Genomic DNA, 14,263 nt, shown 5'->3' with positions numbered 1-14,263 from the left:
TTCCATTCCTTAATATGCCAGTCAGTATTTTTGCAGCCAACTTCTGCACACGTTTTCAATCCACATGATTCAATCCAGCATGATCGCAGAGCAGTGCGTTAGCGAAAACTTAGTTTCATTTTCGACAGCTCATCGCACAGAACTCAGTACATCAAGGAGCCCAATAGAGGCTGAAGTAGAATTAAGGGCTGACGTTAGGAACAAGATCAGAACCAACCCTCTCCCCAGAAACATGCATCCAGAATATAATGTCGAAAGGAGAAAGGCAAGAGCTAAATCACTCTCGCAGCAAATAGAGCAGCAGAACCAACTGGCAGCTATAGTTGATGCTGCCTGGGTGAAAGGTAAAGAAGTATATACGGCCATTGTCTCAAATTATCAAGGGAAGGTGCAAGACGCTATCGCTATTTTTACCAAGGACCGGTAGCGGAACAAGCGGCAATTGCTCTAGCCATCAGGAGTAATAAGTGGGCCTGCATTTACAGTGATTCGAAATCCTCTATGAAGTGTTTTGATAAAGGCTACGTAGCTGGAGTTGCAGTTAAACTGCTTGAAAACATTGGGGTTATCCGAACTGAAATCCGATGGTTTCCTGCGCATATGGGGAAAGTGGGCGAGACTCGGGTAAACCTCAATGAGGTTGCTCATGCCTTGGCACGAGGACTTGCTAACCGTGATAGTCACAACCGAGCCGTTTACCATCAAGCCAGGGAATCTAGATATCATTTCATGACATACAATGACATCACCAAACATTACTATTTAGGACTCGGGCGATTCCTATTGCCACATTCAAAACTGAACAGGACTCAGGCAGTCTCACTGCGCTTATTGCAAACAGGTACATATCCCACACTGCACACCATCAATAAAATGTAAGATGGACTGCAACGATTGTAATGGCATCATTGCAATCAGACATATGCTGGTGGGGGGTCCCGCGACTCTCCCCAACCTCGTTAGAGAATGGACACAGTGCGAGAAAAGGATTCAAAGCCCATTGTTTCAGGACCAACCAAGGGCCGTCCAGTGGGCCCATGATGTCGCTGAAAGGCTTGGCCTGACAGTCCCCACGTGGGAGCGGCCCGCCTTGGCTTAAGAAGTCGAACCTCCGGACCTAATTACAATAAACGTTTTCACACACACACACAGAGAAGCAAGGTAGAAGTGGCAATGGTTTCGTATTAGTGCGCTTGCGGGACGCCGCCGAAAGCGCCATCACGTTTCTCTAGAGCAAACTGCTCCGCGAAAGGGGTCAATGGCACTGACGCAAAAGGGAAAATTTAGCGTTCGATTTTCTGTGATAATAACCCACCCTTAACTGTAATATAAACGCATATAAAGAGAAACATCCGCCAATGTAAGGTAACCGTATCGTTTAACTCGTATTTTATTTATTTACCATGCTGGAAGTCCTTACAGGCTGCAGAGTGGGAAACATACAAAAAAAAAACTTACGCAAAACGCAATTCAAAACTGCGTTCGAAAGATGTTGATTTTGCGTCACCCAAAAATTCCAAAACGAGGCCATTCCAATCAGCTATTGTTGATCCAAGAAAAGAGCATACTGACATGTCAATCCGTGAATTGTGAGGAATAGTAGGACAATGTAGTATGATGATAGTTAGTGCTAGGAGAGCTTTTTTCGCGTTGGCGCAAATATGACGTTCAATTCAGTATAAATTTACCGTTGAAGCAGTGAAAATTGCCTATTTTTCTCCGCGCAGAAAGCGACTGTATGGCAGCTTTTGCCGGCAGCTTTGCCACCGACTGAGTTTGTCGGGAGGCAGAGGAGGTCAAACCTTTATGCTAATCTTCGGACGCTTCAATGCTGTTTTGCTCTTTGTTCATACTTCCCACACCAAGCCTGTACATATTATCTAAGACTGGACGCACGCTGTCTTGTTAAGCGCCAAGTTTAATACAAGGCGTTTCAACAGACACTAATGGAAAAAGCGACCTAGCGTTGCGACGCCCCGCAGATGTTTTCTACATAATCGTGTTGTCCCTTTAAATAAAGCCGTAGACACTTGGAACTCGGGAAAATGACTGCTCAGGGCTTTTGCTTGTTGTTTAGGGACCGGCGTCGCAAAATATCCTATGACGCAGTCGGACGTCGCTTGAGGAAAAATCATTCTGATCAACCACGCAGGCCCTCCGCATGGCGCAGAGGCGTTATTGAAATAATTGAATTCTTCAAAGTAAAATATGTCAGCAAAATCGGTAAGTACGACCTAAAGGGAACGAACCTACGAACATGATAGCGTCGGAGTTTAATTTGAGTTCACTAAAAGATATCATTCTGTTTCGTGGAAACTACAACGCAAATCTCTTTTCCGAGCGGCGCGACCCGCTCGGCTTTTTGCACCACCATCACGCTCGCCTCCACACATCCGCAAGAAAGCTGCGGTTGCCGGGAAGCGTGACAAGCAATCGAGGATCTTTGAAATATATCCCCCCCCCAAAAAAAAAGCGAAGCTGAAGCGTCCTCCATATTTTTGTTTTTGTTTTTTGAAGCATCCGCAGCTATATCGGGAGTATTTCGGAAGAACAGCGAACAATCGAGGCATTCCCTGATAAAAGATCTATGCCTATCATCGTCAAAGAAGAAAAAGCGCACAAGTGCCGCTGGAACTTTGACAGCTGCAGATAAGTGTTTGCGTATCTTGGCAGCCATGCCGTTCTTCCCCAGTGGCGCAATTGGTTAGCGCACGGTACTTATACGACAGTGCTCGTGAGCTATGCCGGGGTTGTGAGTTCGAGCCTCACCTGGGGAATGTAACTTTTTTTTATTTTACTATCTAGAACTTCGGAACCGAAGTTCCGAAGAAATTCGGAACCATACATGTTTTTAGAGTTGAACAGCTGCAACACTTTTAATGTCGGTTGAAAGCCCCGGAAGCAAACACCTCGAAACTTTAGGCCATAAAGTACTTGCAGGATGCCGCTCAACATAGGATTCTTCATTCTGTTTCGGTGGCGCGACTTAACCAGGTTGATGTGCGAGAACACGTGCCCGACATCGGCATTGCTAAGGGGCATGGCCAACAATGACAGAGCGAACTCTGCTATTTCCTTGAAACACATTTCGCCTCTTGCATCCTTGAAATCTAGCACTTCTACCCAGAAGGAAGTGCTGTCTTTGTTGTTTACATTTTTCCAAGGAAGGTGGCACAGCTCACTGTACTGAGTGTCCAGGAGTCGTACATGTCCCTTGAACAGTTTGAGGAGAGGCACATCCTGAAGGGGCAGTTTTACCTGACTCAGTACGTTCTCGGGCGAGAATGATTTCACGGAATTCCAAAGCTGAATGTTGAGAGGAAGCCTAAGCTGCACTTGCTTTGCATCCTCAAAAATGAAATCCTGGCATCTCAATTTAACGTTTCTTTCTTTATAGCGTTAATTTTGGATGCTGCCACCTCGATGTTGAATAGCACTCCAAAGTCCACAGCAGAAAATGGAAGGTAGGTCGCACTGTCATCCAGGTTGACTTCCAAAAGTCTTTCTCCTGCCTGCAGCTGGGATGTACAACGGGTTGCGCACTCTGCGGAAAATTAATGACAGGGAAAGGTTCTGAAGGCAATCAACCAGTTTCAGTGGATTTCCAGTTTCAACTTGGAACAGCTTACTGAGTCTTGAAAACTCTTGCAGCAATGGGTTCAGGAACAGTAGGTACAGCTTGTTGACAGAATCCTGGTAAATTTAGGACAGAATGTCGGCGTCATAACAGCGGTACTTGTCCTTGCAGATGGCGAAGTGAAGCTTGAGTTCCTCCCATTGTTCCAGTATACGTTTACAGCAGCCGGAGATGGACAGCCACCGCGTTCCCGACAGCTGAACCAACTTTAGTGGTTCTTTGCCGTTGTTCATCAGTCTGTAAATTTTGCCATACTCCTGAAGCCACAGTGAACTGTGCGAAAACCGATTGTACGAACGGCCAACCAGGAATTCTAGGCTCCGAGGCAGCACTTCTACTGCCTTGCTTGCACATAGTTGAAACGAGTGACACATGCACTTTACTAGCATGAGGTTCTCATTTTTTCGACGCAAATGTGTGTACACAGAATTGTTCCTCCCAACCATAATACTGCAGCCGTCGGTTGCAATTATGATACGCCTTATGACATCCAGACAAACACTGGTCAAGAAGTCGAGGAGGCCTTGTGCAATCTGTTGGGCACTTGAACCCTCCAGCGTGAACAGGCCAAGGAACGTGGACACCACTTTTTTTAGTGAGTTGCTGAAATAGCGAACCACGACAGCGACTTGCTTTTCATTTGCTACGTCAGTGATTTCGTCAATTCATAATGAGTACTGCGAGGCACATGTATCCTTCACGAGGTCCTCAAGCAGGCAGAGCGCAAGAACTTTTGTTATTAGTGCTGCGCATTTTGTTCGGTGCTGCTTTACCTCGCACGCCGTGGACGACTGTAACAGCTCGCCGAGATGATCCACAGTTGATAGTGGCATGACTCGCTGAGTAACATGTCAGCTTGAGCTCCAATTCTGGTGTTGCCTTTGGAGGCGATGATTTGGTTAAGCCCATGGTTGTCAAACGTGCACTGCAAAGTGGCCGGGAGTTCTTCGCGTGTTTTTCTGCTGCCATGTGCTGAACGAGGTCAGCATGATGAGCGCGGATTTCACGCTTGCAATACTAAGCATGCATGCTGTTTCGTTTATCGTATCCAGTGACTGGGCGTAACCAGTCCTTGAGCTGCGTTTCCTTTTCCCACTCTTTACAATATCGTTTGTCATTTTTCGAGCACTTCGAAGTTATTTTGCACAAACAACACTGGCAACACACTACAACATAGACGACCACGAGTGCTGCAAGACGTCAAAACATTGATGAATGGATAGGGACAGTTTCGTACTTTGTGTCTCCTTCTACTATCGCGTATATTTAACGAAAAACGTGCGCGACAGGAAGTAAAATAACAATATTTGCAGGGAAAGCGCGAGCAAGCCCGAAAACGCGACAAGCGTCTGTAAAAATTTACAAGCGACTCGGTGAAAAAAGAAGCCCACATTCGCTTATATTAAGCGGATCTGGGAACCCTGGGAAGTGAAGCAGGCATTAAGCATTCCCCATACGTGGGCCGATCCCAAAGATAGTGCAATACCGGGCCGACCCGCGGCGGAGGTGCACTTAAATTCCTCACAGAGTGGAAGGACACTGAGTTTTTTCATTCGAATATTAGATTACGCTCAACACCATTGACCCTTTTCGTGGAGCAGTGGAGTCCGGCCTAAAACAGCCTGCTGTAAACTAAGCTTGAAACAATAAGTTAGTGATCTATACGTGCTTTTAGACATAAAAAACACATTTGAATAATGAATATACACCTGCCGCACCAGTTTTTTTATTTTTGAAGTAACAATAGTGTACAAAATATCGACATCAGCGCTCGCACGTCGTCTGTCTGCAAGATCGCTTTGCAAACACCTGCACTACGATGGCATATATCAAAAACTGTTGCACCATTTCATTTTTTGGTAGCTTATTGCACAGCCAACTATGTAAGAATTAGGCGTGCAATGTATAACTGAAAAAAAAACCTGTGTTGGAAATATTGCCATGTAGTAGTGACTGTAAATAAATAGTGCCGGCTCAATCGCAACGATAGCAGCGAGCAATGTCGGCAATCGTAGAAAATCTCATCTGCGGGTCAAGCGCGTCGGTTTGCATACGGCGGTCGTCGAAAGTTACAGCCTATTCGCTGGTGCCCGCGCGCCTTCCAGAAACTACAACACAATTCGTGTCGCGTATGCAATCAGATTAGCAAGGTTCGTCGACAACAGACAGAATCATCGATAACATTCGCGAAACTTCCGATACGTTCAGGCGCATCCTGCACCGAGCGATAATGTTTAACATCTTTTAGCCGGTGAAATACGTAACCGGATACAGATGAAGCATCCGTGTCAATATAATTATGCTTGTTGGTGCATCAGAGAAACCTAAAAAGTGGGTTCTGAGAAAAGCAGCAAAACAGAATTGAAACACCTGTAGCACTCACAAAAAAAAACTAGAATAGCTAAAACGTATGCAATTCGTATCTTGTCTCCCCCCAATTCTTGATTCTGCCAAATCTCGCCCATGGAGCACCTCTATTATTCTAGGTTGTTTTGATGCATCAACACCGCATCCGGAGGCCTTCACATTGAGTGTATTGCTACAAAACATTTTCACAGTGTAAGGGCCATGTTCTATTGTAACTGGTTTCCACATATCAACTTTGCCTTTCTTTACATTAATGAAATGACATACCGTCAGATAATACAAGCTTGAGAATTAGAGGGTTTTAATAGGAGTCTTTCGTTGCCCTTTGCTAAGTCGTACTATCGAAGCACTTATTCGAATGCATGGGAGCAGCTCATTTGCATAGTATAATAAATATATAAACAGGTTATTTTCACAATTTATACACTTCGTCACCACAAAAAGAAAAATTGCAGCTTATTGTTTTCAGCCTGCTATGATGTTTTGACTGAGAAAGATATATTCAATTTGTTCTGCGAGGCACGCAATATTTGCTGTGGCATATTATTTTATTGCACAACACTGCATACAGTAGCCAGCCATTATTAAAACTCAGAATAGCACAATGCATATGATCAGGCACATAGCATATTATTGCACTTTCTTAATTCAAGCCTGAAGGACGACCACAGGCGTGCTTCTCCAACAAGGTCAGCATCCATCGGGCTTCACACCCTCAGCACATTCAACCTCAGCTTTGTGGTGTTTAAAACAACCTCAAGTGCGTCTTACGGTTCCAGGGATAAGAAAAAAGACCGTCCTGCCTACCTTGGCCTTGAAGCAAGCAGCTCTGGATTGTTTGAACACTTTCTAGTTTGATCAAGTCCACATATATACGGATGGTTCTTCCACTCAGACCAGCTCCTTCAGTGCAGTGATTATACCATCACGATCACTAAGCATCCAATACAAGATTTCTCACTTGACAACATCGACCGGTTCGGAGCTTGTTGCCCTCCGAGGTGCCGTTGATTATATTAATAACCAACCGGCTAATCGGTGGGCAATATTCTGCGATTCAAAGGCGGCCTTACAATGTCTTCTGTGATCTCTTCGTCGCGGGTCATGTGAACAACTCGTGTCGGAGATACGAGAAATGCACCATCACATGATCATGAAAGGACACGACGTCGTGTTTCAGTGGCTGCCTGGTCATAGCGGTAGCTCCGGCAACGACCTCGCTGACGAAGCTGCTAAGAAAGCCCACGAAGGAGCAACCCTTGTTTCTATACCTTTATGGCGGACCGACGCAGCCCAACACTTAGGCAAGCTAGCACACTCTTTTGACATTGGAAAAGTGGTACACACCAGAATTCACTCAACATCGATTGCATTCCCTCGATCCCTCTATGCAACTGCGGCTGTTACCAGGTCTTCCGCGAAATGAGGAAACAGTGCTGTGCCGCTTACGTTTGGGCGTTGCATTCACCAGTGCATATGCATTTTTGATTGCGCCGAGTGCAATGCCTGCGGTGTTGAGGAAACCATAGAACATCTAATGTGCTACTGCCCATCTTTTGAAGATGAAAAGCAAGACCTCTGCAGAGCTCTCAATCAGCTAGATGGAAAGCCGTTCATCTTGAACAAGATCTTGGGACCATGGCCTTGCATATCGCAGCTACAAAAGGCCACAAAAGCACTGCTGCGATATTTGAAAGATACCGGATTGAGTCAGCGTCTGTGATCCGGACTGAGTGAGCGACTGATATCCCCAGCGGACTTTCTCTTCTTTTAATCTTTCCGTCCCCCTTTCCCTTTCCCCAGTGTAGGGTAGCCAACCGGGCTCAGTCCTGGTTAACCTCCCTACCTTTCATTTATCAATTTCTCTCTCTCTTCTTAATTCATGGCCTTTCTTTATTGCACAAAAGCTACTGCACTAAAATAGTATACTAGTACATACTTAAAAAGCACAATTTTATACTACGATAATAATCAATAATTCAAATTTTTATTGTAGTGCCCAGGAACAGCTAGAGAGCCTTTGTACTGGTGCACTTAACGAGCACTATGTGAGACAAAATGTAGAGAAAACATGAATGTAGTAGACAAAAAATGGAAGATAGAGAAACAAATAGGAAAAAAAGGAAACGCGGAAAAGTAAAAGGGAGTTAATCCTACGTGATTATCTACAGATACACAAAACACAGGAAATGAACTCTGAAGTATGTTTTGGAGACGAGTCTTATTAGCACAATCTTGTAACAAGCCCAGGCAACGAATGTGGAATGCTACCTGGTATACTGTTGCGGTACAAACAAATGCATATGATCAAGAAGCTTTAAGGAATGTATAGTGTCATGGACCACCTTATACAGGAACAAAAGGTACGATTAATTATGACTTGAATCTAGAGGTGCGAGTTGAAGTACGTTTGAGAAGGCTCAACTGTGGTCGCCAGAATGGCAAAAGTGGTGCTTGAAGATAGACATCAATTTATTCTGGATGCGTTCAATGAGGTCAGAATTAGATTTCCTCATTGCAACCCCCTCCTACAGAGGCATACTCTAGTAGTTGGAGGCACACAGCAGAATTTCAGAAACACAACAGGTGAGTGGAAATCATGCAATATACAACACCCAGCCGTCTACCTTCCCACTCATTTTGTTAACACATTCTGCACGTTATTCAACATTGCAGCACAGTTCAAATAATAAGTGATTCAAGATGTATGAAACACATTTTAAATACCATTACTTTCATCAGTGCTTTTGCTATTGATGCACGCTCCTGCTGTGCCCAATTGTGTACACAGCTTCTCAAAGGGTTAAGCTTTGTGGTGGAAATACCATCAGCACCACAAGAAAGGGAAAGTGTAAGGCAAAGCTTAAGGCACTTCATATACCTGGAAACGAGGTTTTCATTGACTGTTAGCATACACTGCGCCAGACTGAGAAGCAAAATTACTTGAAGCATATTTCACACCATATAGCAAACAGAAATGTTCTGCAAAGGCATCAGCAGTGTTCGAGACAACACCACCATTTTCATGAAGAAGACGTACATCTTTGGCACTCCTTTTAGAAGAGAGAGCCCACAAAGCTCCAGAAATATTTTGAATTATGTGTCACGCTGGCTTCAACACAATCATTGTGGTCAAAGTGATGACTCTAATAATAATAATAATAATAATAATAATAATAATAATAATAATAATAATAACAATAATAATAATAATAATAATTGAAGCGGTATGAGCCTTGGAATAGAAGATGAAGAAGCGCAGGAGTCTGGGTTCAGGAGAAGAGAAGAAGGAAGTGAGAATAAAATGGTAGTCAAGATGGACGCCAGTTCCATAGCAATATTTTCCGTCTATTGTATCCTTTAACTAGGAACGCTACATTATTTTGGCGCAGCTGACAGCGGACTCCAACATGTGGGTGACATTTTTCCTTGAGGAGACCTCCGCAGAGAAGATCATCTTTTCGAGATACCAAGCTGAAGACGAACCAGCGGTGGAACTACCTCGCGAACTCAACTCGGCAGAACTCGTGAACCTGGTTTTAGAGAAGGCTTCCATGGACACTGATGAACTACGTCGGAAGGGTGTTGTGAAAGTGAACTTGCGTCTGGCGATCTTCGACGAATTAGTTCTCCAACCGATGCGTCGAAAGGACTCTGGATCACAGTCGTCGACGGAAGAGGTGAGCCTCGTTTTCAAAGCTCTTCGGCTACAACAAGAACAGATTTCGCATCAGAACCAGCTGGTGGCATCGCTTATAAGCTCTTTACACGCTGAGAAGCCGGTGACTAAATTTGTAGAACCCGATGCGTTCGACGGCATGTCTTCAAGTCCAGAAGGTTGGCTTGAATTCTATGAATATGTCGCTGGGAAGAACAACTGGCACTCTAATGAGGACAAGATTACTAACATGCGTAGTTACTTAAGCGGTGTTGCACGGAATTGGTAGGATTTGCACATTATTCAAGAGGCTGGCAACTCTTGGAATCAGTGGAAAGAAAAATTTTTGACGACATTCCGAAGCAACCCAGTGCAAAGGTGGGATGCCGCGCTTAATTTCAAATTCAAGCAAGGCTCCCTCGTCGAATATTTCTTTGACAAACGCCGCCTTTTAAAGCTGGCCGAGCCTATGCTTCCTCCTTCTGCCGTAGTAGCACTAATAATGCACGGACTGCACGCGCAAGTCCTGAAGCAAGTGCAAATACGGTCACCTAAAACTATGGACGGGCTCCTGGAGTGCCTTCACGACATACCATTTACTTCAGAAGAAAATATAAGCGCTCGCTCAAGCAGTCACTTCACACGGTCCGGCGCGGATTGGTCAAGCCGTAATCAGCGAGAACCGCGCCGCCTTGCAGGCGGCACAGAGAACTTGGGTTGGCGCGCTCCCAGAGGTCGGGTGAATAACGTCGACAGCGACCCTGTCCCCCTACTTTCGGACGCTGAAGATGCTCCACCGACAAAAAACTGATAAACAAGGGTGATCAGTCCGACCCGATGACCACAACTGAGACTGTTTATTTAACTTGCTCTAGCCTACTTCACATCCCTGTCAAAGTGGGAAACAGACACATGATGGCTTTGGTTGACAGCGGTGCTTCTGTGTCTATAATAAATGCCAAGCTGGTAGATGCAAGTCAAATGCATAGTGGAAGAGTACTACGGGTGCAAGGCTACGATGGAAAAGTGACAATGCATAATCAGTGGGCCTCAGTAAACATCGAGTTCCAAGGTCATGAAATAGAGAGTGAAGTACTGGTGATTTAGGGGGTGACGTATGACTTTCTGCTATCCAGACCAGACCGGTTTTAGTGGAAGGACTATCAAGGCAAGAGACACAGCCGGATAGAAAAGATAACCTGCGAGTTGTCAATTGCGCGGAGGATATTGCAACGACCTATCCTGAACTGGTATGCATAGGAAGCTATCCACCGGCGATGACGTCACACAAGGTGCCTTTCGAACTAATCGACAAGACCGTCATCCGAAAATCACCTTACAACATGTCAAGAGAGCGCAAGATATGGTTGAAGAAGGAATTGCAGGAGATGCTAGACGCCAATATAATCCGGCTTTCGGTGTCACCCTTCGCCTCTCCCATAACTATTGCGCCGAAAGAAGATGGAACTTTCAGACTGTGCACAGATTACATGGTTCTCAACCGACAGACAGAACTTATACCACTTCCTATGCCGAAGATAGACACGATTATAGATGAGACAGGTGGTTGCCGATGTTTTTCACGTATTGACTTGTGCAAAGGTTTCTGGCAGATCCCGCTAACCGAAGAAACAAAAATGTACACTGCTTTTATCACGCCCTTCGACCTGTACGAGTATAACCGGCTTCCTTTCGGCTGGAAAAACTCACCAGCATGGTTCCAGAAGATTATGAACGAAGTCCTGACGCCTTTCCTAGGTGTCTTTTGTAACGTGTACATAGACGATATTATCGTCTTCTCCAAAACAGAGACGGAGCATCAGGAACACCTGTCCCAGGTATTAAATGCCTTGAGCTTGGCACACCTCAAGGTTAATTTTAAGAAAAGTGCGTTCTTTCAAAGAAAAGTGGTGTTTCTTGGAAGAGTCTTTGATGGGACTACCAAAAGCACGAAACAAGAGTCCATCGAGAGGATATCCCAACTGGTAAAACCATATGACGTACACTCATTGCGTGTGTTTTGGGGATTAGCAGGACATTTCAGGCCCTTAATAAAAGACTTTGCCATCAAAACAAGATGCCTCACGCGCCTAACACAAAAACAAGTTCCATTTTAGTGGGATGAGGAATGTGAGAGAGTCTACCGTGATCTGGTGCACAGAATCTCTGCTGACCCTATTCTACTCATACCAGATTTCACTTTATCCTTTGAACTGAATACCGACGCCTCACACTATGGGACAGGTGCCATCTTGTACCAGAAATGTCCAGAAGCATCCGGTCGAGAAAAGCGACACGTAGTAGGTTACTACAGCTACACCCTCAAGCCACCTGAAGTCAACTACACCAATAGTGAAAAGGAAGCTCTTGCAGTCCTTAAAGCAATTCAGTACTTCCGTACGTACCTAGAAGGTGCGAAGTTTACTTTGTTCACCGATCACCAAGCCCTCACTCATCTCTTGAATATGACCCAACCTAAGGGACGTATCGCTAGATGGGTGAACTATTTGCAGCAGTTCGATTTCACCATCTCCCACAGACCTGCACCCCTTTTGACTGATGCAAATGCATTGTCTAGACTGATGATACAGGCCAACAACGAACAATCGGAAGAAATCAATGAAGTTAAATTGTGGGAAGGCACTGAACAATTGATTTTTAGGGAAGGTCGCTATCAAGTCCCGCCAACGCTGGTTTCCAGGGTGCTTTATTTGTACCACGATAGCCCAGAATCTGGAGTACACGACGGATTTTGGCGCACCTACAACAAGCTAGTCAAGAGATTTACGTGGCCTCACATGAAAGACGACGTCAATCGATACGTTCGTTCATGCCACATTTGTCAAGTCAACAAAGTGAAATATAAGCAGCCTACGGACGCCATGATAATACCTTGCCACTCGAACGTGCCTTTTGAAGTTATACACCTGGATTTCGCCGAGCTAAATAAGAAACGAGAAGGAGTCCGGAAAACGCAAGCTTTTCTTCTGGCCATAGATGAATACACCAGGATGGTCGCGGCACGGGCAGGAAAAGAAGATGCGAATAGTGTCATCGCCCTTCTCGAACGGGATATGTTTAGAACAACCAAGACAATTGTTTGTGACAACGTTCCAGCGTTCAAGAGCGAAAAGCTAGCAAGATGGGCTCGAGACCATAATGTATCAATCCAGTTCTGTGCGCCATACCATCCCGCAGCGAATGGGCTTGCAGAGCGTGCTATACGAGATGTTAAACAATACATCAGGATGTACGATAGTTTGTACGATACGATTGTGATGTAAGACATCACAATCGCTCCGACACCAGTGGCTTGGGATGCAGCCCGCAGTTCGCTTCTTCAGGAGAAACCCCTATTCTTCAGGCGGACCGTGAACTTGGGCTGTTAGGAAATCTCAAGATCGTCGAGGAAAGGAAACAGAAATCGCAGGAGGAGAGGTACCGTAAACGAATGAAAAAAAATTTCGACAAGAGACATTGCTCAGATATCCCAGACATTCAAGTCACCGACCTCATTCTAGTTAGGAAAGGAGTAAGTGAATCCAATGCCAAATTTTATGGTCCTTACTCTGTGACAAAGACAGCCACTCAGAAAGGAATATTGAAGAATGTGTGGTACATTGGCGAACGTGTCTCAGTTGAATGTGTTTCGATTGGAAACGTTTTCAAGTATTACCCCAGGAGGGGTTAGCAAAAGAAACCTGGAAGGGTGAAGCGGTATGAGCCTTGGAATAGAAGATGAAGAAGCGCAGGAGTCTGGGTTCAGGAGAAGAGAAGGAAGTGAGAATAAAATGGTAGTCAAGATGGACGCCAGTTCCATAGCAATACTCTCCGTCTATTGTATCCTTTAACTAGGAACGCTACAACAACAATAATAATAATAATAATAATAATAATAATAATAATAATAATAGTAATAATCTTAGTGGTAACTTGGCACACAAGACTAAAAAGAAGGCTGATGTCTATGTTAGAGCATCTGATAGCCAGCCATCTAAAGCAGGAATTTGCAGGATGCAGAAGACACTTCCTTCCCCTCCATGTGCACACACACTTGCTCAATAACACAGCACGGCACACACGCACACATTCGACAGGTGTACAACACACAGGAGTGCCAATGAAGTCTGGTTCCAAGGAAGGAGAATCCAAATCGCCAGGGGGGTGGAGAGAAAGCTCTGCATGCCAGATATAATCATGGAGTTGTGGTGTAGGGCCATAGAGGCATGATGAGGGCTCAGGCTGTGCTGACCACTTGTTCAGACGAAATGAAGAAAGATTAGTGCTGTCCAGAGAGACGTCAAACACCCTGCAGTATAGACTAGTGCAATGTTGCGTTGGTATTGCAGGGTGTGCTACTTGAGGGGTTTGAGGCAATCCTCGAAGGCTGGCATGAGCTTGTGACAACCGAAAAGACGGGAGTAAAGGGTACGTATTGTCCGGCGCTGAACAAGCTTAAGTTTGTTAGCGTCGCGAGTTTGGCACGGGAACTATACTGATGAGCAGTACTCAAGTCGTGACAGAATGATAGAAGTGTAGAGTGCTCGGAAAACCTTACGTCATCAGGGAAGGGAGACAAGGGACACAAACCCAAGAAAGGG

At 45.0% G+C, this 14,263-nt stretch overlaps 1 non-coding gene across 1 annotated transcript; it reads left to right on the top strand.

The window, feature by feature from the left end:
* The first annotated feature begins 2,685 nt into the window (after positions 1-2,685).
* On the top strand, positions 2,686-2,777 carry TRNAI-UAU (transfer RNA isoleucine (anticodon UAU)). Its single transcript is given in 2 exon segments — positions 2,686-2,723; positions 2,742-2,777. It is a non-coding gene; the product is annotated as a tRNA-Ile (tRNA).
* The last annotated feature ends 11,486 nt before the right edge of the window (positions 2,778-14,263 follow it).

The sequence above is a fragment of the Dermacentor albipictus genome, chromosome 10, assembly GCF_038994185.2.
Source record: "Dermacentor albipictus isolate Rhodes 1998 colony chromosome 10, USDA_Dalb.pri_finalv2, whole genome shotgun sequence".
Lineage (NCBI taxonomy): Eukaryota > Metazoa > Arthropoda > Arachnida > Ixodida > Ixodidae > Dermacentor > Dermacentor albipictus.
This window is presented reverse-complemented; position numbering and strand designations above follow the sequence as displayed.